At 39.0% G+C, this 24,458-nt stretch overlaps 1 protein-coding gene across 13 annotated transcripts in view; it reads right to left on the bottom strand.

Annotated features, from left to right (window-relative positions):
- The window catches only part of LOC144005794 (neurexin-2-like), a 153,814-nt gene extending 134,256 nt beyond the window's left edge, over positions 1-19,558 (bottom strand). For 3 of the 13 annotated variants that reach the window (XM_077504127.1, XM_077504117.1, XM_077504122.1), the window contains exon 1: positions 19,064-19,555. The gene's annotated coding sequence lies outside the window, so the exon portion shown is untranslated. Of the gene's footprint in view, positions 1-19,063 lie in introns of all 13 variants that reach the window. The other 10 variants (XM_077504115.1, XM_077504121.1, XM_077504116.1 and 7 more) reach the window with 5 other exon arrangements.
- Positions 19,559-24,458: the final 4,900 nt, after the last annotated feature.

Raw genomic sequence — 24,458 nt, 5'->3', positions numbered from 1 at the left:
TTCCGAGACATTACATGTTTGAGCCACATAATGTCTCTCATAGCTGGAATATAAACACCAGGAGAACAGGGCGCTCTAAAGTAGCCATAGTCCAAAGTACTAATCTACAGCTGTCACGTCTGATTTTTTTTTCTCTCTCTCCCTTCTTTGTCTTTCACCTTTCTCTCAGTGACATACGTGAACTCACAGCCAACGATGAGGCGCTCTTAAATGGCTAAACTAGCGGTCAACGTGCTGACAATTACAAAAGAAGCACCATACCTTGTTCTTCCACTTACTCTCTGTGATGCAGACAAACTCAACAAGGCACTCTAAGTAGCCACGGTAGTAGAGTGATGTTAGCATATAGCTGTTAGCTACTATGCTGCTGAAATAAATGACGGTACTCTTTATTGTAGGGGGTTCAATTTTTTGTTTTTGTTATAAATTTGATGTTGTATTCTTGTCTGCTAAGCTTTTGGCATGTGTAAATACTCAAATATAGTCAATTTTGAACTCACTGGGTGCTTATTTTCATTAATCTTTTAATGAATTCCAAATAAATTCTAGTGAGAACATGTTGCTTCATAATATGTCTCATTAACTGTCATGCGTCTGAAATTACAACCGCTATCGCAAAGGACTCTAACGACTCTCTCTCTTAGCTGGCAGTATTAGCATACATTTTTAATGATTATAAATACGAGGTTCTAGACACTAAACAAGAGGAAATTCAGTCCGAATTGTGCTGCGTGTATAAATAGGACACACTTGAAAATGTAAGCAGGCGAAAGGCGGCAGGGGGTTGTCACTCAGGCCATGCTCATGCCCGGGGAGCTGCAGCTCCGCTCCAAGGACAGCACCAGCCCTCCACCCTGCAGCACACAGGATGAAGCCACAGAAGGCTGCTCAGCTGTGCGCCATCGCTCCAGCAAGCTGCTAGCTCGCCCGGACCCAGCTGAAGCTTCTTACCATGTAAAACCGGGAGCTTAGAAAAGCGGCCGCGGCGAGCTATTATTGCAGACTTCCAGGTTGGAACAAATTCTGCACCGGAGACACCTAAGAGATTTGGCTGCTTAATTTTCTTTTATTGCATTGATTAACTCATTTCAGCATTACTTGGCTGGCAGTAGGAAACGATATTTACATTGTACAAGTACAATAAATAGACGGTGTAAACTTTTTCCATTATGCAAAATGTTTTGTGCCAGTGTGTATCCCAAGTTTACTGGACACTAAAATACATTCAGGGGTCCGACAATAAATGGTAATGCTATCGTGACCATGCAAACCTACTTTCTACACTTTTAGAATAGGGACATACCATGGATTAAAAAGTCTACACACCCCTGTTCAAATGCCATGATTTTCTGATATTAAAAAAAATGAGACAAAGATAAATTAAAAAAAATAAATAAAAATCTACTTCATCTATTTATGTGACCTAAAACCTCAAATGAAAACTTCTCAAAAGAGAAGTAAAAATAAACAACTGAGATAATGTGGTTGCACAAGTGTACACACCCTCTTGTGACTGGGGAGGGCTTATCCTCACATTTGGTTTGGGTTACAAATTTCCCCACATTAAATGGCAGCATTTTAACTATTACCATTTAACATAAGTTTGAATGTAATTGATTACTTCTGAACATAACCACATCCACAATTATAAGAGGGGCTGCACACTTGTGCAACACATGATTTCAATTGATTATCTACATTTTTTTTTTCTTTCAGTTGAATTGTACAGGTTATATACTCCAAAGTCAAATTTAAGCAGCACATCATCAGGACTCATTATCAAGCTTTTCCAACAAATTACAGGTGAGGTATACTCCCTCAAATTGAAAAAGAAAGAAAATAAATGCAAGTCGGTTTCTGTTTGTAATAGCAGAACTAGAACAAATTGAAGCAATACACATTTGAAAATGTGTCACCTGCCTGGAAGCAATCATTGCTTGTTTCATTTCGAGCCATTGAAAGCACTTCATCTAAAGTTCGAGCGCTTTATAAACCCTAAAAACGCAACATTAAATTAAATCATTTCAAGTATCATAAGAATGCAGTGCTATTTTACTTTTAAATATGTTGTATTAAATTGTATTTTTTTTTAACAGAGAAATTAAGGTATGATATCCTGGAACACCTAAGGGTTTGCATTTGAGGATTTGTCACTTTGAATACATCATGAAGTTTGCAAATATCTCTGCTAGCAGTACTGTATATGTAATATACATAAAGCTTGCATTTTCAGATTCTAAGTCAAGCATCGAGAGCATGACAGCATCTGCTTCCAAATATATGTCATGTTGCAAAGAACATTCCCCGTCTCCTACCAGCTTTATAAATCTTACATGTTATCCCTTCTATGACTTCCGCAATCCTCTCTCGCTTTTTTTTTTTTTTTTTTGAAGGTGTGGTGAAGCAAACGCATCCCTACAGCTCAATCTTTTATGATGGGGCAGTTTTGCGGCGTGGCTTCAATTACTTGCAGGTGTTTTTGCAGGGAGGGTGCGAGGAGGTGCAGCAACAGAAGTGTCTGCGCTGTTGTTGTTCTTGGAAGATGATAGATGGGTTATTTTGGTTATGACTACTATTGCGGTGTCAACAGTAGCGCTTGCAGATGGATCTTTTTTTTTTCTTTTTTTTAATCGCCGTGTCAATCAAAAGGTGGGATCAATGCTCAGACTACAATGACAAGCAGAATATATATCTCACGATGATGTTGATAAGATGAGCAACTAATGAAGATGTTGCATTGCTGAATCAACACCGGGACTTAATGAAACCGCTCGCTCGTAATTATGTTTTAGGGTCACGAATGGAAGTCTCGTGCTTTCAAATGAAGCGATTGGATTATTTTGTGATTTTTATCTGCATTTTTTTTAACTGTAAGCTTAAGAGATATAATTGCAATTCTCATCAACAGCTGCATATCAGTTCTGCTGTCAAGCGTACGGCCTTCATCATTATCCTCATCCTCATCATCCACTTAACCAGTACATTCAAATTTCAAGATCTGCGATTCTGCTGTTTTACGAGATGATCTAATGCGATCCAACACGAGGGCGGCAAAAATACATCTTTACAAAAGATAACAAAGATATCCCTAGAACAATATGTTTACTAATGTTTAGTGTGCTGGTGTGGAATTGCACTGCATCATACTGAGAGTCCTTTCAAGTCATGGAGATAAAGGAAATAACCAAAATGATAAAATCTTAAAATGATGAATGCTTAGCTACACCACTGCAAACTACAGCCACGATAATAATCACATTGATAAATTCGTATTTTTACCTAATACTAGGGATTTTGGATGCCACTTTTTTTTCTGACCAAAACTAGTACGAGTCCTCGACTCTTGAGTAGTCACCCAATGCCGATAATAAGTACTGATGCCACTTGTAGTTTTGGTAAATGGTACTTCATGTATATATGTTGATACATATAATTACTTACAATTGCATGAAATCAATGACAGATTTCTAATCTTGTAATTTCTAGATCCTGACAATAAAACAAGTATCAGCAATGATCGCGAGTCCCAATACCTTGAAATAAGGCCTGGTATCTAATACCTGGCATCGGTACTCACTCATCCTCTCTCTCTCTCTCACTGATTTATTTATTTTTTTTTACAGTACTGTACAAACAATATTTTGGATGCAATTTTAGCATTAACAATTCAACATGCAAGTATTAAGTATCTGAAATATGATGTAAGTATCAAGAGTCATTTTGTGACAAATAGGGATGGGCGAGTACCGATAATATGTATCGATTTCGGGCCGATACAAGGCATAATTTCTTGCAACGGCAGTCACATACATTGTCATTAATTTCATTCAATTCACTCTTTGACCGCCAAAAAGGTTGAATAACAATTAGTAAAATCAGGACGTATGCTGCCATAAATGTTAAATGACGTCAACTACGTTTTTTATTGATTTATTTTTCCGAGGTGCAACGTCTAAGTGCAGCACTGCCTGGTCAGTGCGTTGTGGAATCACACTAACTATGGCCAGCAGATGGAAGCATTGTAACTCTTTTCGTGAATGATCAAAGCCTTTGTCATATCAAAGTTTTTTTGATAACGTGTGGCAGTAAAAGAGTTAAAGGGGAAATGCTATGTTGGGATATATAGGTTGTTCTTTAAAATTATCAATCATTGCTTTGGGGGGAAATTTGATGTATCATAAGTACTGGTGGTGTTGGTATCGGTGGCTACTCAAAGGTGAAGTAGTCGTACTGGTATCAGTCTGAATTAAGTTGTATCGACCATCCAACAAATGTACCGAAGAAGTGGAAGTAAAGGTATTAAGAGGAAAACGGTTTGTCTTGCTTAAAAGTTGCCATAAATATACATAAAGTATAGATGTATCCTGGACTGTTGATGTGTCACCTTGTCAGTATTTTTCAAAAAATTCTAGCAGTACCTAATGTTGTAGCCAGTACGTGGCCAATCCTTTAAAAATGCATCCATCTGTTACAGTCACATAAAACTTGTATTTTTATGGGACACGCACCCACGAACAAAAAGACAGACAAGCATAACAATCCCTTTAAAGAGTATCAAAGTGTACTCGAAGTACTGTATATGTAGGCCATATAGCGAGTGTGTGCGCTTATGTGTGTGTTCCAGCATTCCAAGAGGCGCAGGGCATTGGAACAGCTGACATTTTCACAAACCAGTAAGCCAGGTAATTGAGTAGCTAAGTGCACAACACTTGCTACAAGCATAAACAGACTTCTGCGCACACTACCTCATTAAGTAAATGCAAATGTTCTGTAGGTGTAGTACAGCAACAACCGCAACACCGCATCTGCTCCCTTACATTGTAGCATGCACCAAAGACGCAGTTGAGAGAGAAAGAAAAAAAAAAAAAAAGATATTTGATGAAGAAGACAACAAGCAAGCATCACCAAGCATCTTCATTTGCGAGTGACCTGCTGTTATCAATGCATCACAGCTCTTATCAGCCAAGATTGCTGCTATGAGTCGGGGCTACAAGGGCTCCATTAAGTGGAACTCGGCCCAGACTAGACGTATCCATCATCCACATTCACTCAGCCCTCACTTCTCTGTGTATGTGTCAGTTGTATTTGTCTTGAGTAGGTAGTTAAAAGAGCGCCCTACTCACTTTGAGCATGCTATGATACTAATAATGGAGAGCAGGGAGGCGGTGAGGAGCGACACTTTCGGCTCCCACTGCTAAGCTAAAAGGGGAAAGGGGTGAGAAACTATTTTGGTTATGTCATTAGGATTGCAAACAAAGGCTTGTTGATCTATTACAATAGCAAATTTCCATTCTATGCACTACAGTATATCTGTTGTAGTATGAGTCACTAGGGGGGACGAAATAGATGGATGGGCTACTCTCCTCACGAGCAGTGGGGCAAAAAAACATAAAAGCTTGGCCCGGGGTGGCACTAGAGGACAGGCTGTGTCAAACTAGTTTACCCTCTGTGCAGCTGCCACAGTGCCGCATCTCACAGTCACCACGACATTTGACTCATTATGCAAGGCTCACAAAATATTGTGCTCTTTTGCTATAAAAATATGGAACCTACCAAAAGAAGGATTGTAGTCCGTTCTTTCATCAGGAAAAACAGTATATTTGTACCTGTTTCCGTATTGCAGCAATTAGTATTCGAAAATAGCTAAGTTTCATCATTATTCACATTCCTTGTGAAAACGCTGACAAAAAAAGCTTGTTGCAACATGCCCCTGGCTGATCTCTTACTCTACTCTGTTGCCACCTACTGTTCGTTTTATGTAATAACTACTAATGCTATAAGCCACCTCTTCATGTCAGAAGCTGCATCAAAGCATTCTGTTTGCTCTTGCATAATGTTGAACACAGTGTAAAGCTAGCTTACATATTTTGACAAAATGAAAAATAAGAAAATGGTAAATAATCAGTAAATAATTTCTCAAGAATTACATAAAAAATTGTGTTAAAATTTAAACACTGTACAAGGTCCAGTTTAAGAGTTCAGCAGTGATCCAGTTGCAAAAGTCTTTGTGCCCTATTTTCTTAACTGTACGCATGGGTGAAGTTTTCTTTTTGGTATTTTGCTAGGCTAGTGCAGGTACGTGGGTGCTTTGAGACGTGTGAAGGAATGCAACCGATTCTGGCCAATCGAAGCAGCTTCCCTTAGTCCCTTTAAATTCAGCATAGAGAGAGCAGTGTTGTCTAAATGGCAGTGTAGATGCAGGAGATTGGTATCTGCAAAATACATTTAAAACAAATTTCAAGAAGATCACCACGTGGATAACATAAAGTTGGCAACTGGTGGCTTAGGTTCACACCAAGGGACAATTTAGAGACATGTTTTTGGAATGTGGGAAGAAAACCTACAGAAGCATTATGGCAACATGCAAACTCAACGCGGCCCAGAATCGAACCCCCACCCTCAGAACTGTGTTAAACACCACAGCAGTTAGGTCATATTAGAATTCATTAACAGTAAAAGACACATAATTATGTCTGATTTAAACTAATTACGATGCGTGTACAACAGTACGAGATTCTCACGAGAACAATCTCATTAATGCCATTCTGCAACTGCTCATGAAGGTTCAGTATGGGTAAATATCTAAAAAAAAAAAAAAAAAAAAAAAAAAAAGGATGATCTCACTTTAAACCCGGAAGGAATATTTGCGGGATAGAATTCTCCTGTGATACCGAATTAAATCTAAGACTAGATACCTATCATTTTAATGAGCAAATCCACAGTTGGGGAGTTAACATTTACAAGATGCAGAGCAAAGATCACCTCTTTCAAATTGCCTCTTCAGAATTACTAACACGCAAATGGTGTAAAACGTACCCAATCATGAAAGCAAGGCCGCGTGAGTTTGACTACATGTGACAGTTCCTTCCCACTCAACTCAAAAGGAGGACCAAAATTGCTGCTGAGATGTCAACCTCCAGAAGAACAATCTGCATCAATCCACGCTGCGTAAATTAAGACCCTCGTCAAGAAACTTCCTAAAACGTGCGGCGGGAGAAATCGGATGAGACAAGCGGTTCCTCCTGCACCCGCTTGACATTACCAGGATCCATCATTGGCTCGCTTGCTCAGGCTTTTTTCCCTTTCATACTGTATGCTGCTAATGATGGGAATGTTTGCCCTTGAAATCCCAGTTAATAAGCAGCTATGCTATGACATCCACGATTAGATCATCCGGCGCTGTCACATCTCATCCTGAGGAGAATGCCACCAGACAAAAAGTGAGAGTGGGCGCCAGCGAGCGTCCTCTCTGCCTTCCTTCCTTCACACATGTACACGCACGCACGCACGCTTGCGTTCGCAAGCACTTCAGTTGAATCCCCCCCCATAACCTGCACCACGAGCCCCACGTGAGAGCTGACACCGAGGCTGACGTGCAGCCTCCTGACGCAGGTAAGGTTGCTGGAGACAAACGCTTTCCGAGACAAAGCAGCCGCGGGCAAGGAAAAGATTGAGATTGCTTCGATGAGACTCTTGATGCATATACAACGATGAATTAGCATGAATCCGTTCCCCGTGAGTGACGCCCGCGGACGGAGAGAGGGTGGAAATAAATGGCTGCCGCACTATTTACCACACACCTCCCGCGCCGCCGTCACTTGGCCATCTAAGTGTGACAGGCCCGCATCGAGCACAGTGGAGATCAGCGTGACGGATGGACGGTCAGGCAGCTGTTAAAATCTCTTGATTCAAGTCCAGACTGCTGTGCCACTCAATGATCAATTGCATCTGCGTGAAAATGCCATTCACCTTAAAGTGAGGGGGGGGGGCTCTCAGGGTCCTACATTAAGCCATTTTGGGTGGTGGCCCGAGCCATGTTGTGAAGGCTGGCACTGGCCCTGTATGTTCATGATATCATATGACACGTTTCACTAATCACTTCATATTTTATCTGTATTATCTAAGCCTTTAATAAAATATAACATTTGTGTAGTTTCTTTGTTTTCTTCAGGACAAAATCCAATTCAATATTTAACATTTTGTGTCATTTTTTCGGCTTATTCAAGCTATTATGGAAAGGTTTAACCAAACACAAAAAAAATTGCATTATGGTCAAAAGAAAGGGAAACTCAAGATTAAAAAAAAATCACAACAATTGATATGTTCTATGTGTCCCTCCTATTCGAAACATGGTACAGTATTCTGGTTAATATATATTTTTAAACATTTTTGGAATATGCATTAAGCAGCAAAATCAACCCGTTTTCATCCATCTCAGGGGGCCGCCATTTTGCCACTTGCTGTCAACTGTATATGACTTCACAGTGGCTAGCGGCAAAACGGCCGCCCCCTGAGATGTATAAAAACGGGTGGATTTTAATTCATATTCCATATACGCAATTAGAATCACAATTCCTTGTTTAGACTGACTAGTCAAGACACATGGACCAAATTACTGTAATGAAAATTTGGGATTTAACTTACTTTTTAATGATGACTGATCACTTTTACTTATTTGTTACGCACCCCCACACGCCAGGAAGAAGAAAATATTTCATGTGCCCAACTCTCCACCACAACTATAAATAGTATTTGTCTATAAAATTGTTGCAAGTACACCCCTGCAGAAGAGCTAATAATTCTTGTACACTCTCCGACAATGAGTATGCCACTGCCACCTACTGTAGTGGGTGTGCAATTACATTAAAAAATAAAAAAAAGACTGCTTTAAGTGAATACAATTCAAAATATTTAATATTAAGATTTTTATTTTTTTTTAAGCAAGAAAATGTTGATTTCATCGTATTTATTGATGAAACCTAACTAATTTACCTGATGTCACTCTAAAGGGAAAAACATGGGGTTATCTACTAGGTGGATTCCCACATTGCACATAACAACCAAAACAAAAATGGAGGACCACTGTGTTGCTGTAGCAGTTGGCGCTACAGTACTCAAGACAATTTGTCAGCAAAGTATACATTCATGCTTTCATGTATTTTTTTTTTTTTTTAGAAAAACATACTATATGTACATGGCAGTAAGGGATTTTTGTTGCTGTTGGTGTTACATTGTTGTCGCGTAAATGTACCCAGACATAGCTGTATGCTACACAGCTCTCATTCCTCCCCAGGGAAAGGTGTGTGAATATTAGCGAGAGATGAATGCCTGCGCCAGTGAAGGAGGTGTCGGGAATAAAAGAGAAAGATTCATTGAGAGATCTGCAACGCAGATAGCGGAGCGACCTCAGTAGCACCACAGATTTGATGCGAGTTCAATTCAAATGCTGAGACTGGCCAAGATGTAGTTGTTTTTCTTGAAATCTCAAAGATAGTTGTCACTTGGCATTGTTTTGTGTCAGGTGACATCGATAAAGTGTTTCATCTGAATGACAGTCTGCCAAGGCGCATTTCCTTACGTTTCTCGTGTTTTCGTTCAAAACGCCCTGTGATCATACGATACGTTCTAAACAAAGCTCGATAGAGAGATAAGGAAATGGTACATTTGTTACTGCAATCCATTTCTTGCTATAGATTTGAGACTTGTTTTCTCGCAGTCTTCTGAGCCCCGTAACTGCATAATGTATACGCCAGGCAGGTAATATTGTGTTTTATGTCTCTACGGGCACTGATAATGCTGCCTGAGCACATTTTGGTTCGCAGTGCAATTTTCAGCTTCCTTTCCTCAAGCTGTCACACTGTAACAACGATGGATGAGCTGTAATGTTTGCAACGTGACACCACTCTCAGAATGGTGCAATCGGAACGAGGCTAAGAGCTTTCACGCTTTAACCATTAACTGCTTAGACACATATGTTACGTTTAATGCGGCATGCTTATTTTATATAGCCCGGCTTTAAATTGTGTCTCAAGGGGATTTATTTCATGCATTATTATGGATATTGTTTTGGTTCGGCGACAGCAGAAATGTGCAATGTACAGTGATGTCCACCATGGGTATTTGTGGGGGAAAATGGGAAGACTTCTTGGGGGCCCAAAACATTTCGAGGTCCCCCTGAAGTGAAGGTAATCCTGAGAGATGGTTGACATTGGCTCATATCGCTCATATTAGAAAAGCTAAAGCTAAAGAGCAACAATCTAGTTGCAAGTTAGCAAGATATACCTGTTTATACACAGAGCAGTTGTATGTCATTAGTGATGTTAGAGCTGTCAGTTTACTGTGCCAAAATTTGTACTAATTTGTGTTTTATGTTATCAAAATGTATTATTAAAACTCATTCCCTCCCAGCTATTTTCACAGAAGCAATCCCGTTTGCTCCCGGCTGTTTTACTGAATTTTGACTGATTTTGCAAGGCCCACAGAATATTGTGTTCAATTGCTATAAAAGTATGGAACCTATCAAAAGAAAGATTAAAGTCTCTTCTTTCATCAAGAAAAAAAGTATGTTTCTATCTGTTTCCATTTTGCAGCAATTATCATTAGAAGAGAGCTAAGTTTCATCAGTTTTCACAAATCTATTTAAAATTTTAAGTAATTTAGCTTTTTTTCTAGATGGCCCTGGTTGATCTCCTTTGCTCTACTGCCACCTGCTGGCCGTTTATGTAATAACTACCATTTCTGCAACCGTTCTTTGCAGTTGAGAGGCTGCATCAAAGCCTTCTGTATGCTTTAGCATTAAAAAAACAAACAAACGTATAAATATGTCTTTGGGACACTTAAAACATTTAAAAAAACGTATTTACACGTTATTGGGAGCAAATGAGTTAAATGTGTATCTCCTTTTATGGTATATGTTACACCAAATATCACGTTAATAAATGTAATAAACTGATGATGTTATTGTAAATGGTCCTCTCATCTACAGTACTACACCTTTGTACAATTTAGTCTTCAACTGACGTAATCAACAAGTTTTGGGGTGTGGGAGGAAACTGGATTACACTGAGAAAATCCACGAAAGCACGAGGAGAACATACAAACGTCACATCGAGATTCAAATTTAAATCTCCTGACAGTGTGAGGCGGACGGGCACACTAATCCCACCGTTCTGGCGCCGCTTCAACCTTAAAGTCCCTAATCAGGTGTTCAAGTCAATACATGTGCTTATTTATGATTTTAGATGACACGTTGTAATTAGTGAGCCTCATTGCAAAAGTCACAAGTGTGTTATTATTGTATGAAATAATCAATGAAGACACAAAAGTAGTACTCTGCCGCATCCCTTGGTTTGTTTGTCACTAGTCTTTTTAATTCTACTTCCCCCGAGAGAGAGTTGCACTGCTTAAAAGTCCCTCGATATTTACTGTAAGTACGGTAATAGTCTCTATGACTTTCTAATGTGAAGCGAAAGTACGGTGTTAGCAGCCAGTATAGAAATGGCAGCTTTATCAGGACAGCGACACTTTTAGTTGACAGAATGTCACTGTACAGGCATGTGACCTTTAGAGAATACATTCACACTTGTTGGCATGTCCGGAGATTCCATGTCTAGATACAGTAAAAGCAATGAAGTGACTGAATGCTGCTATGTCTCACGGGGAGAAAATACAGAGATTAATTTAGCAATACTGCAATGGGTATTTAAAAGGCGGGTAATTATTTTAATCTTGTCATCATATGCAAATGTGAAAGAAGGACGTCCAGACCTGACAATCTGGTAGGAGAACAATCTAAAGGAGAATAGACATTGACCAAATATTCGGTAAAGTCAACTAATAAGTAAGGCTGGGTTTAAAAAGGGAAAAAATAATAATAATAATAATCGATACCGAATCATTTTTTCTTTGCTAGCCTGATATCGATTAATAGAACCATGAATTGATTATTTTTTTCTTTTCCCCATAAATTCATAAGAAAATATATATATATATATATATATATATATATATATATATATATATATATATATATATATATATATATATATATATATATATATATATTTGTTTTTGGGGGGGGGGGTCTTACCCTTTTCTTGACATTTACTGTTCTCATTAATTTAAATGTATTTTCATACATTTATGAAAGACCTGACTTATTGCACCTTAAGACCATTCGGAATTTTTTTTAATTCATGTTTACAATTATTGAATTAGAATTATGAAAATATTTTCATCTCACTCTTGCTTATATCAATATTTGTGTAACAATTAAGCGATAACATGTTACTTTAATTAATTATTAATTACTTAATTAATTAATTAATTAAATCATTTAAGCAGTTGCTGCCGCTGCAAAATTTTATTTCAAATGTAATGTCTGTTTTTATATTTAAGAAGATTTGATGTTAAATAATTAATCAATATTAGATTGAAGTGAAATAAATTTAATTCAGAATATTTTATTTATGTTTACAATTATTGAATTCAAATTATGAAAATATTTTCATCTCACTCTTGCTGATATCAATGTTTGTGTAACACTTAAGTGATAACGTGTTACTTTATTAAGTAATTTAACCAGTTGCTGCTTCCGCAAAATGTAATTTTAGATTTAATGTTTGTGTTTTTATATTTAAGAAGATTTGATGTTAAATAATTAATCAATATCGGATTGAAGTGAAATAAATTGAATTAAAAAAATAAATTAATTAAATCTAACTGAACTCGTGTCTCCAAATCGAATCGATTGAGGAAAATTGAATCGATACCCTGCCCTACTCATAAATATTCTCATGGTGATGAATTAGAAATTACATGAAAAACATCCATAATATTCCAAATGTACTATTATAGCCCGTAGGCAGTATCTTATTTTGAAATGACTTGGTCAGAACCACCAAAAAGCCCAAAACAGGTCACAATACTGCCTATGGGTTAAAGCAGTAAATGGCTGATTTCAATCATGAAACAGCAGGCGCATAATTATTACCAGACAATGGTGCAAACACTGCAGGTATACAGGTTGTGCACTCACTCACAATGCCCTTGATCAGACGTCATTCTAAGACCAGCACACCCGCGGTTTCATTGATGCCTGCAAGTACGTCAACAGGATCTAACTGACACGGGGGCCACGCAAGTAGAAAGGCAGGTGCCAGAAAAAGGCAAACAAGTCAGTCAACAAAGCGGCAAGGACACCCCAGCGCCAGGTGTTAAACGTGGCCCCATCGCTACATCTGCTCCTGGTGGGAGACTACATGTGTTTCCGCTGTAGCCAATCAGCTTGCACTTCAGCAGTCGCACACTCATCTACCCAACGTGGAACGTTGCAGCTTCCTGAACAGCCGGACGGATGAATCTGCAGCAATTACACGTGAGCTGATGAGAGGACAAGGTTCAAGTTACCCGTCTTCCGCATTCTACTTCCTGGCCTGTCAAATCCACTAAAATAACTCGGCATACTCTTAGTTAAGCAGATTATTGCTCCTTAATAAATAATGCACGAGCATAAAAAGAAAATATCCATTTCAATTTCGCAGCATCAATGTTTTTCATCACACCTCATATTGTATGCAGTAAAAATCTGATCGAAGACATGCTTGCCAAGCCCGAATTCAGTGACTCACGCTGGAGTTGTTCTCCAACGACATTGCTGCCATCATTTCTCCTCGTATGACAGGCTGCAGCGTGCCAAGTTTAGCTGAATCCGGAACAGGATTGATCGAACCGAAAATTACAGGCCGCGCTCCATTCCACCTACTAGGACACCTGTAGTGAAAATAGGAGGCAATTTCCCAGATATATGCTGATATCATCCAAGCTTTGTACAAATCAGGCAAAACAGTACATGAGGCTGCTTTCAAAGCTCGGAGCCACTCTGGAAAAACAAGTTGGCATAATGACCCAGATTGCAATGTAACCTACAGCACGCTGCGGGTGTCGCGGTTTTAACTCCAGGGCTCTTGGCTATGTGTTTTACATTGTGTGGATGAGACTATTTTATTTGAGCAGAAATAAAGCACAAATCCCATACTCGCCCAAGGTGTAGCTAGACAAAGATCTCGACAGTGACCTTTTTGTGTGTGCCTGTGTGTGTCTTCACCATCCAGGGCCATAATCCCTGTTTGGCGGTGCAGCTGGCATGCAATTGAGTCACGCGTCAGCCCTGATTAGAAGCAGCAGTGGTCCGCGGGCCCCATTCCTCTGCCAGAGCCAGGAGAGGGAAAGGCCAGGGCCACCACATCCAGTCTGTGGATGTGACCTTGATGGGCTATGATAGAGAGGAAGCGACACAATTCGCAATGCCACACAATATCTGTAACCTTCTCCTCGCCGCTCTGCATGCGCCAGCCACTGAGCAATAGCAGACGCGCGCATACACACACTATGTCAACTCTGCCCCGCGATTAATTCCGGCAGTCTCCTCCTTCATGCCATCCAATCATCCATCTCTCTTTGCATATTGGCTGCTGCCTTTGTGTGAGGTATCTTAATTTCAAATATGATTTCCTTTTCATGCTCAGCAGCTGCTATGCTAATTTAAAAGAGATAGTGGCTTAAAGGGAGCCCAAATACCCAGCTGAACGAGCAGCGACCACGTACCATACATCCAAATTCTATTAACGAAAGCACATTAGAAGGAACAGCATCCATTACATCATTTGAGTCTTTGATCTTCATCACGGCTACTTTTTAATATTACCAACTACTAGGAAATCATGGCTACATAGTAAACCTTTGCTAAGGGAAGCGGCTAAGGTTGAATGTTATGACACACTAGTGTGCCGTAAGAGAGCATCACTTCACTTTGTTAGAAAATTATTTGTCCGTTTACAAAAGAACGTTGGAACTGAAAACGGATCAAAACTAGATTGTTTTTTTTTGGGGCACCGAAAACAATAATGGCGGTGCATAGCATTTATATTAGAAGTGTGACGATATATCGGTATTTTACTTTGTCTCCCAATAGATTATCGATACGCCTATGCCAAGTACCGTTATTTGTAGTTAATATACAGCCACTATAACGGCTCTGTTACTTGGTGGACTACTAGGGGGATAACCTCATAAGTGTGTCTTCAGGCAAAGAAGACTCATTAGCTTACTTTTGTGTAAGACATTAGTCCAGCGACTGACTCAGTTTTGCATACGTTTCTATGAAAAAGGTGTATTATATCTTCTATTTTAAAGTTTTAAAACATATTTTCTGTTTCAAGTTTTTGAAGCACACCATTTCTGATGAATATTAATATTGATTTAATTGGATTTAATATTGAAGTATTTTTATTCATTTATTTACTTTTGCAATGTTACACAAAAAATTGTGTTGCAGTTTATAAAATGAAACAATGTGACTGACTGACATTTTGCATGACAATAATGTTTAAGAAAGACAAATTTGTTCACAGAAAGTTGTCTGTGAAGAAAACATTTGTATTATTTAAAAAAAAATATAGAATGTACTCACTGTGAAGAATACTACAGTTTTACTATTGTGTTTCAGTGATGGTACAAAAAAGAAATTATTTTCTCATTGCAAAAACATCAGTTTATGTCTCGAGTAGTTCTATCATAGATTATCGTGGATTTATGACCTGACCAATATATCGATAATCGCGGCATTGTCATATCATGAGATAATCGTTATCGTGGGCCTTGTAATCCATATCGGATCCTATTGATGTACCCATAGTTTACCACCCCTAGTTTATATATGTCAACACTTTTTGTGCAAAGCGCCACTGCCCACTACTGGCCTAATATGCAAATGACAATGTTTCCATTGAACATAATTTTGAATGTGATTGGTTAATTCTGACCACAGCCACATCCCCATTCATAAGAGGGTGTGCACACTTGTGCAACCACATTATTTTTTACTTTTTAGTTACTTTAAAAAAAAGTTGCGTAGTCGTTAGCAACATTAAGCATGCAGAAGGTTTTGAAAAGATTTATTTTGGTCTGTTTTTTTTTTTTATATATCACAAAATGTGGCATTTGAACAGGGGTGTGTAGACTTTTTAGAACCATTGTATGGAGAGCCTACATGTGTGTGTCTGGCTATGAGCTGTGGCTAACATCAGTATGCTCGCTGTGTTTGTATATTTTACTGTTTTTCTGGCATACTATAAATGATACAAATTGCATGACTGTGGCTCTCCTTTCCCACAAGTAAGGGCATTACAGATTTCCTCAGTTATGATGAGGACTGCTGAGATGATGTTCAAAAAATAAAAAATAAATAAAATAAAATAAAAATGTATGTAAAGTGAATCAGAAAATACAGTAGCTAACTATCTATCTTGGTGAGTTCTGCTGACCTACATTCACACAGTTACCAACCCCTAAAAAATGCTACTGAAGCCACACATGTTGACAGATGTCTGGAGAGTCAGAATACAAGCGCGTTACACACGCCACTGCAAGACTGCAATATTTACGGAGTTGCTCAGTGGTAGGATGCTATGGTAGGATGCTATGTTGTGTCAGATTAGAGCTGATATGGACAAAAAACAACAACAACCAAACAAATGTGTGCTGAGTTGCGCACTGAGCATGACTGTTGGGAAAGCAAGTTCAACAAACAGAAAAGCCAGCTGTTATTGTACACCAAGCTAAATATATAACAATACTGCAAGCTCAAACACTCAGCATTGCATGAGGTTTTTTTTTTTGTTAACACACCGTAGCTTTCATTTAAGGGAGCACACTTAAGAGTAGATTTCTTTTAAACAAGTGTGTTACTGAACCCAGTAGAGACTGAGCAGTGTCGATGTATTCTACAACAGGACTGAGATGCAAAACAGATACGAGTGGGGCTGGGTGGGTGCTAGGGTTACCCGATTCAGGTCGACAGGAAATCAGTGCGGCCCGATGTGAAAAATCCTCCTCACTCTGGTGAAAATGCAATGTGCTGTCGTTGGACTCGAATTTGCATAGCAAATATCGGAGAGGCGGGAAGGAACAGCAGGATGCATCAAATAATTATTTGAGGTGGTACCAGACTTTTGACTGATCGGGATAATGACTTAACATACGCACGGAAGTGGGAAGTAACGTTCTAAATTTACTCCATTTCATTTGCATAAGTTACTTTTTACATGTGTGCATGTGTGCCTTTAAGGGGCGTGGATAAGTGTGTGACAAAGTGGTTAGTTGAAGTAGAATGTGAGCAATCTTCCACGCACTCTACTTTTTTTTCATCTTGGAAATGTGACTGTACATAAATAAATAAATAAATAAATAAATAAATAAATAAATAAATACATAAATTATAGTAATATTATTAATATAAAAATAAAATTCAAGCCACTCAAAAAAACTCTTATGCCAGGGCACTCATAAGTCAATGCCCCACCACTATACTGTAATATTCTTACAGAAACTTTCATATTATTAGACATAATTTGTATTAGTATTTGTCTATAAAAATTAGGGATGGGCGAGTAAGCCCTACCGATACCAAGATTTGATATTGCACCAATACCCAGCCTTACTTAACTCATTTGCTCCCAAAAACGTATAAATACGTTCTATTTTAAATGTTTTAAGTCTCCCAAAGATGTATTTGTACGTTTTTATTTATTATTTATTTATTTATTTATTTATTGATTGATTTTTTGTTTTATGCTAGAGCATACAGAAGGCTTTGATGCAGCCTCTCAAATGCAAAGAATGGTTGAAGAAATGGTAGTGATTACAAAAAGTGGCCAGCAGGTGTCAGCACTGTATAAGCGATCAACCAGGGCCATGTTGCAACAAGCTCTATTACTCAGAATTCTTAACAGATTTGTGAATAACGATGAAACTTTTATTCTACTGCTAATTGCTGCAAAACGGAAAAATATACAAATATACTCTTATTTTTTTTCGTGACTCTAATCTCTCTTTTGATAGGTTCCATGTTTTTATAGCAATAGAAGACAATAGTCTGTGGGCCTTGAAAAATCCGTCAAAATCCAGTAAAACAACTAGGAGCGAAGGGGATTGTTTCTGTGAAAATGGCTGGGAGTGAATGTGTTAAGGTACCGGTATTTGCGAAAGAAGCTAATATCGATAAATATCGGCCACCCTCTTGTGGCTGTTTCATGGTCAGGAACTACAAATTAGAAATGAGAAGAATATAAAACTACCATTAATTTCAAACCATATTCTGAAAAAAAAATGCTACATATAGTTATTTCTTTAAAATGTTTTTTCATTGTTTTGCTTGGGAAGTTTTATGTATTGGTAGGCTACTTGCCAGTATCGATATACTCAGGTCTTGTGCTATCGAACATCCCTAATTAACTTTTTTCTTTCTTTTTTTTTAAGTACAGAGAAAGAAAAATGCAGATCCTGGGTAGTCAGTGATTGTATATACATAGGAAAAATCAAATATGGTGCATCTTCGCATGGAATAAAATGAATTTGCTAGAACAATCTCACATTTCACTGACAGTCGCCCACGCCTGTCATCTGTTTGACATGCGATTGTGTTCCCGCGTTTTCTATATATAAAGGAAGAAACTAATTGGATGAATTGGATGTTGAAAACCCACTGCACGCCTCCTTGAGTGGCCCGCCCTGCTGAACTGACACCACATGGAGGCAGCTGCTGCTTCCTATGGAGGCGTGCATGTAAGGAGGCAGCTTTTGAATTCTGAACAGAGACCTCCCTGTATTTAATCAAGTTTCTCCAATTTTACAAGAGGGAGAAAAAACACGAGTGGTAATTTCTCCCACCTCTATCTTGGTTGCTAGTCTTTTCCCTATAGATCACAAGCCCCCGCTCTGTCAATAATAAATAGGCTTCCAGCGGCATCTGAGGGAGCCTGCATGCAGCACCTTCAAACCTCACTTTTAGGCCAAATGAAGACGAGCCGCGAACATGTGCATTGGCTCCTGCTCACGCTGGTGGCCGCAGCCTTGATGCAAATCATCACCCAGCTTCCACCGTGCATTGCATGTCTTCCGGCATGCAATTAATACGCGACCTCAACCTTCTTGTTTGTGCTCGTTTTCGGGGGCACCGCACGCTCTTAACACTGCTAAGAAAACACCTGCCTTGAATTAGATCGCGTCTATTTTTTTAACGAGTTTTCAAGCATGCATGGCGACATCTCATGGTGGGGAAAAAAGTGTAAATAATTGGAGGAATTGAAATAACCCGCAACAATAACAACTCATGGTGACATTGAAAAGACACATACAAATAACCAGTCGGCGTTTTAGCTGCGTTCAAGCTCATTAAGAAGCTTCATTTTACGCCTTGAGTGTGGGAGGTGCGCGGTGTCGTTACCTGTGCCTCAGCCGGCGATCCGACACACAAGCGAAGGGTTGCTTTTTGTATTCCCGGCCGGCCGAAGACAGCACCGAAGAAGAAGAAGGGAAAAAAATCCCGCATCAAGGTGAGATAAAAAGCATAATCAGGAAAAGAAGCGTTATTAATCTTCAGAGTGGGGGTATTCGTGGTGGTCTTATCTGCTGTATGCGTGCAGAAAGGCGAGAGCAAGGGAAGCCCCGAGCCGCTCCGTGCAGACAAAGATGCTTCCTCTCCTCCGCAGCATCCTCCTCCTCCTCATCCTCAGCATCGGGGGCCGCCTCTCCCCTGACACTTGATGCTAACAGTTGGCGAGGTAGCTCGGCCGGGTTGAGGGCGCGGTCAGTAGTCGCGGACCAATGGAGCTTCCCAACACACCAACGAGCAGCGTTGCCATGGAGGGTCTCGATGAGCGTTCGAGCACTTGGTGTGCGAAGTGCGCGGGTTTATCCTCCATTCTAGCACAAGTTGGGGGTCGTCTGATAAGAAAAAAATGCTTTTCTTGAAGGGAGGTCCTAACCCTGTAACTGCAAACTCGGTGGTGCTGAAGTACGAGCAGACACGTCAAGATAGAGCAGTCTTTTATAATGGCGTGGATTTTTGTTCAAATGTTTGTAGTTTTGGATATAGGGATTAGGATTACACTATACCCTAAGGAACGAAACACTGCCACAAATAGCAAAGGGGGGAAAAGTGAGTATTATTTACAACTAAATAGAACACAAACTGCAATCCCAAAACACTTTGATTAGACTTAGATTTAATTGAAAAACAATACAACTCACGCTTAACTCCTCCCTGACATTCACTCTAAAAAGAGAATTGTTGAACCAGTTTAAGATTACAAATTGAATTGTTGACTTAATATATTCACTTTGTATTAATTTAATTCAATATATTAAGTGTAATGAACTAATGATTAATTAAACTTTATATTCACTTTGGATTAATTTAACGGTGCATTGTGCCGTTTAAAAAGGTAATGTTAAAGCTTTTTCTTCATCATGCATAATGCCCAGATGTGTACGAAGACCCCTTACTGTTTTACTCTAACTGCAACTATCAGCTTTTATCTTCCCTTCGTGCGGACCCCCACACTCCAAGTTTCTTTAGGGAGGGGAGTGGTGGAATTTTTCTTACCTCATTCGAAGTCACGTCTTCGTTTGTCAACTGTGGCGGTCGCTATAAGATCGTGCATGTACTCGCCATGAATAAGCCTGACACAGATGTTGCAGTTAGACTTTGGGCCAGAGGTGGCAGTGGTGAGTAAAAGTGGCAAATTAGATCCTGTAATTCAATCGTGTGTTAATAATTGAAGCAGCTTTTGTAAGTTGGTCAACAAGTCAATTTGTAATAGTAAATTGGCTCAACAAATGTGGGTACAAATATTTCAGTCTTACTCAAAATGTGCCGAGTGATTTCCTTGACACCAACTACAAATTTATTTGGCTTTGGCGCCATTTTGTGGCATCGGAGTGTCAGAACTATAACTGCAAATAGGTGAGTTTTCACTGAATGCATTCACACGTATTTTTGAGTCTTCAATGAATATTTTTTGGAGCATGGGAAAAAGAGTGAGTACCTGGAGAAAATCCACACAAGACTATAGGGAAAATATGCAAACCTCAAGATCAAATTTAAATTGCAGCAGGTAAATATTTAAGTAAATACTGTTCAATTTGCATCGAGAAGTGATTTGAAAATCTGCTCCAAGTTAAAAAAAAAGAAAAGAAAAAAAGTCAATTTCTGCACAAACATTCCTCCAAAATGAAAAGAAGAAACCAGCTGCAGCTAACGTGAAGTAGACTCTTGTAGTGGGCCACAGGCGGCAGGCTGGCTTTGAGTTTGACACCCGTGATTTAGCTTTCAATCAACATGCATGATTTTGGAATGTGGGTGGAAGCCGGACTACCTGGAGAAAACCCACGCAAACCCCGGCGGAGAAGATGCAAACTCCTAACGCTGAATCTCAGTCAGACGTGCTAACAAGTAAGCCATACTGCCCTAAGAGGATATTCATTTAACGATATTTATTATTGCGGTTGTAGTTTGCAGTGGTTTAAAAGTGCCCTGCAGCAGACTGAGAGCTATTTTTTTTTTTTAAGATTGTTTATATGGTTTAAGCAAAATGATCCAACACCGCTGCAAACTCCAACCACAATAATAAACACGTTGTTAAACGCATACTTTTCTGAAAGTGACAATCAAAACAAAGCCTTGAGCCGTGCGTTTTCGTTTATGTGGGCTTATCTGTTGACTTGTGCGCAGCATCCTGATTTTGCTTCCATTTTGTATCGTCATTTATTTATTTTTAGAAAAACACATTAAATAATAAGCAGTATAAAAGTTGTTCTGGTTTTTAAGAGGATAACCGTCTGTGTGTTAAGCCAGTCAATATCTGCAATGTAAACTCATCCTGTTGATCCAGATTGTGCAGTTGGCAGCAATTTAAATTTAACTTGGATAATCCCATTGCAAAAAAGTTGAGACACATTTCTGTCAAATCTCATCAGATCGGCTTGCTATACAGTAAATTGTGCTTATGTAGGATTATATGACGTGCCTTGGATCCGGATGAAAGAGTGCAAAGTGATACAATGGTATACATCCTCGTAGCTATTGAGACCTTGCAACTGTTCATCATCGATTTCACAAGTGCGGTAAAAGCATTAACCTTCAACTAGTTGGCACCTGGTCTCTTTGAGTGCTCTTTTTATGTCATAAAGACGTGACTAACAATTCTGCTCTCATATTGACTTTTATTACATTGTATTCGGGGTACCAAATGACGTTTCCAATGAGTTTATATGTAAATGCCAGCAGGTAGGAAGGTTGCACAAGTTAATGTGTACTTGGAAGGAAGCCACTTCAAAAGTAATTATGAAGTCTGCTATAGTGGAAACGCTCTGTTAAATCCCATCCATCCCCATCAGGCTTAAGTATTACGCATTTCCCGACTGGAGTGCATGAGAAGATGCATCAGATTTGCACAAAATTGCCAATGGAAACACAAACTAGGTCTGAAAAGAACACGGATTGACGAAGGACTGGAAATGACGCAAGCTCAAGAACACAATAAAGAACCTCGCAACGTTAGAAATTTCAGATTGAGATATTTTTGTTGGAGAATATTTTACCTTTTAAGTGACAGCGCAACCGCCTAAAGCATCCCGAGGTGTGCTTTTAAGGGCCCGAGCCTTTCCTGCGAGAGATAAAGTCAAAGCTATCTCGCATTTGAGGATGACGTATGAATTATGAATGTGCTCAAATGTATTTTTCTTTTCTTTTTTTTCTTTAAAAAAAAAAAAATAAAAAATTCAGCCTGAGTGCGTAAATGGGGGGGGGGACACTTTTGCTGTCAGATCTAAAAATGCAGACTTAAAAAACAAAAAAACAAACTACATTTGTGATACGTAATAATATAGAGTCCTTTTGTTATGCAATTAAACGAACATTGTTTTCTTGTGGTGTGTATTTTTCCATAGACTTTGTGCAGTTCTCTTTATTTCCATTTCTAAGAAAATATGTAAAATGATCACAAACTCTCAAGCTTCAAAACGGATTAAACCATCAAAGACTTTCTTATTTTGCTAGATTAGAATCATCACAAACACATGGCAGGTTGAAAAGTTCAAAAGCATTAAGCACACAGACGACATCCCGTGTTTATGTGGATATATTTCACTGGTACTTACGGCTTAGCAAATGTTACGTTTAATGCTGGATTTTTATCGTTTGCCCCGTGAAAGAGTAGCACTTTTTGGTCGTCCATCACTCTAATATGCTCATGGTGGCCGAGCGAACGCATTAGTATCAGTCTGATGGTCAAGACGTGACAGCTACCGTTAAAACTTTGAAATTCGGGTTTCCCAGTTGATGAATTTGAACAACTTAACATCAGTTTAGGATGCCGCACACGCCCGCTAACCCTATGAAAATACAACACATACAATGTCATTGTCAGTCATAATGAGAACGAGCGCGGTATTTCAAATCAAAGCACCACCTTGCCCAACATTGCATCCTTTCACAACATCAGATATATTTTAAATGAAACTGGCCAGGCAGAACTATCATACGCTGAACCCTCAGCAAAAAGTACAGATAATGCAAGCCTGTGTTTTACTTCCGTGCACATAATTACGATTGTGCTCAGTCAATCAGCAGTTATCCTGTTTTGCCTCCCTTTGGGATGTGATCTTTCTCAGCCTCATAAAAGCCGGAAAGTTACATTCCCTCGCTACCTCTTCGTGTTGTGATGGTAAAGAATAAAAAAGAAGCTGTGGCTGTATGAGCTTTCTAAATACATTGGTTGATCTTTTGGAATTTGATTTAGTCCCACTTGTGGTGACTACATCTTGAAGCCCAGGAGTCGCAGTGGATTTTTCTTATTGGTGTATTTAATACAGGGGACTAGTTGGCTTCCTAACCAAGTTGCACAAATCACAGCAGAATGTAAACAAGGATACTATAACACAGCAAGGTGGACAGTGAATGGCAGGACAGCCTTTTTTTACTAGTTTGGCCTTTGTCAGCTCTAGTTGGACATTCAGTAACACTTATGTAGTTGCACAGAAACTCTGACTAGTCACTCATTTTCAGTAACATCTTACCCAGTCAAAAATGGATTCTCCTCACAAATGAGTTAATTGTGACCTATTTCCTGCACTACTTAATTAGTGAGAGATGAAACACCCACTAGCTAACTATAGTAAAAGACAAAATACTGATAAGTTAACTAGCAAACGCCTCTTCAAGTCTTAATGTTTAACTACTGAGTCTCAAAGGTTTACTAGTTAACTAGTGATGCCCCAAGTATCCACTAGTTACATGAATGAGAAATTTTGACTTTACTAGTTCAACTATTGAGGTCCAAAATGTTCACTAGTAGAACTAGTGGATGTTAACCTGCTCACTAGTCAACTTGTTATACAAAAAGAACTAATGAGGGGGTGGGGCAGACGTTTGCATCCAGGGTTCCTATTGGCTCGACAGTTAAAATACATCAATCAGGATTCTGATTTCGTCATTGTGCCACCTACTTAGTTTGCATGTTTTACACTAGTTGACAAGTTGTCCTGAAGAACTGCAGTTTTGTTAACTAGAGGCTGCCTATTATGGGTTACATTCTGACTAGTTAATGCAGAAACTCATACTAATTCCCTCCTTACAATGTATTTTGGCCTTACAAGCTAATTAGTAAGACTCAAAATGTTAACTAGTTAACTAGTAAATGCAGATATCCACTAGTTACACTAGTTGGGCTCATTTTGACCTCACGTGTTAGTGAAACACGTTTCCTTACAAGTAAAGTTTGGGTTCAGAGTGAGTCATTAGTACACTAGTGACACTGATTTTCATATTATATTTTGTC

The sequence above is a fragment of the Festucalex cinctus genome, chromosome 18 (assembly GCF_051991245.1).
Source record: "Festucalex cinctus isolate MCC-2025b chromosome 18, RoL_Fcin_1.0, whole genome shotgun sequence".
Classification (NCBI taxonomy): domain Eukaryota; kingdom Metazoa; phylum Chordata; class Actinopteri; order Syngnathiformes; family Syngnathidae; genus Festucalex; species Festucalex cinctus.
Note: the sequence above shows the minus strand (reverse complement) of the source record. Positions and strands in the feature narration are given on the sequence as shown.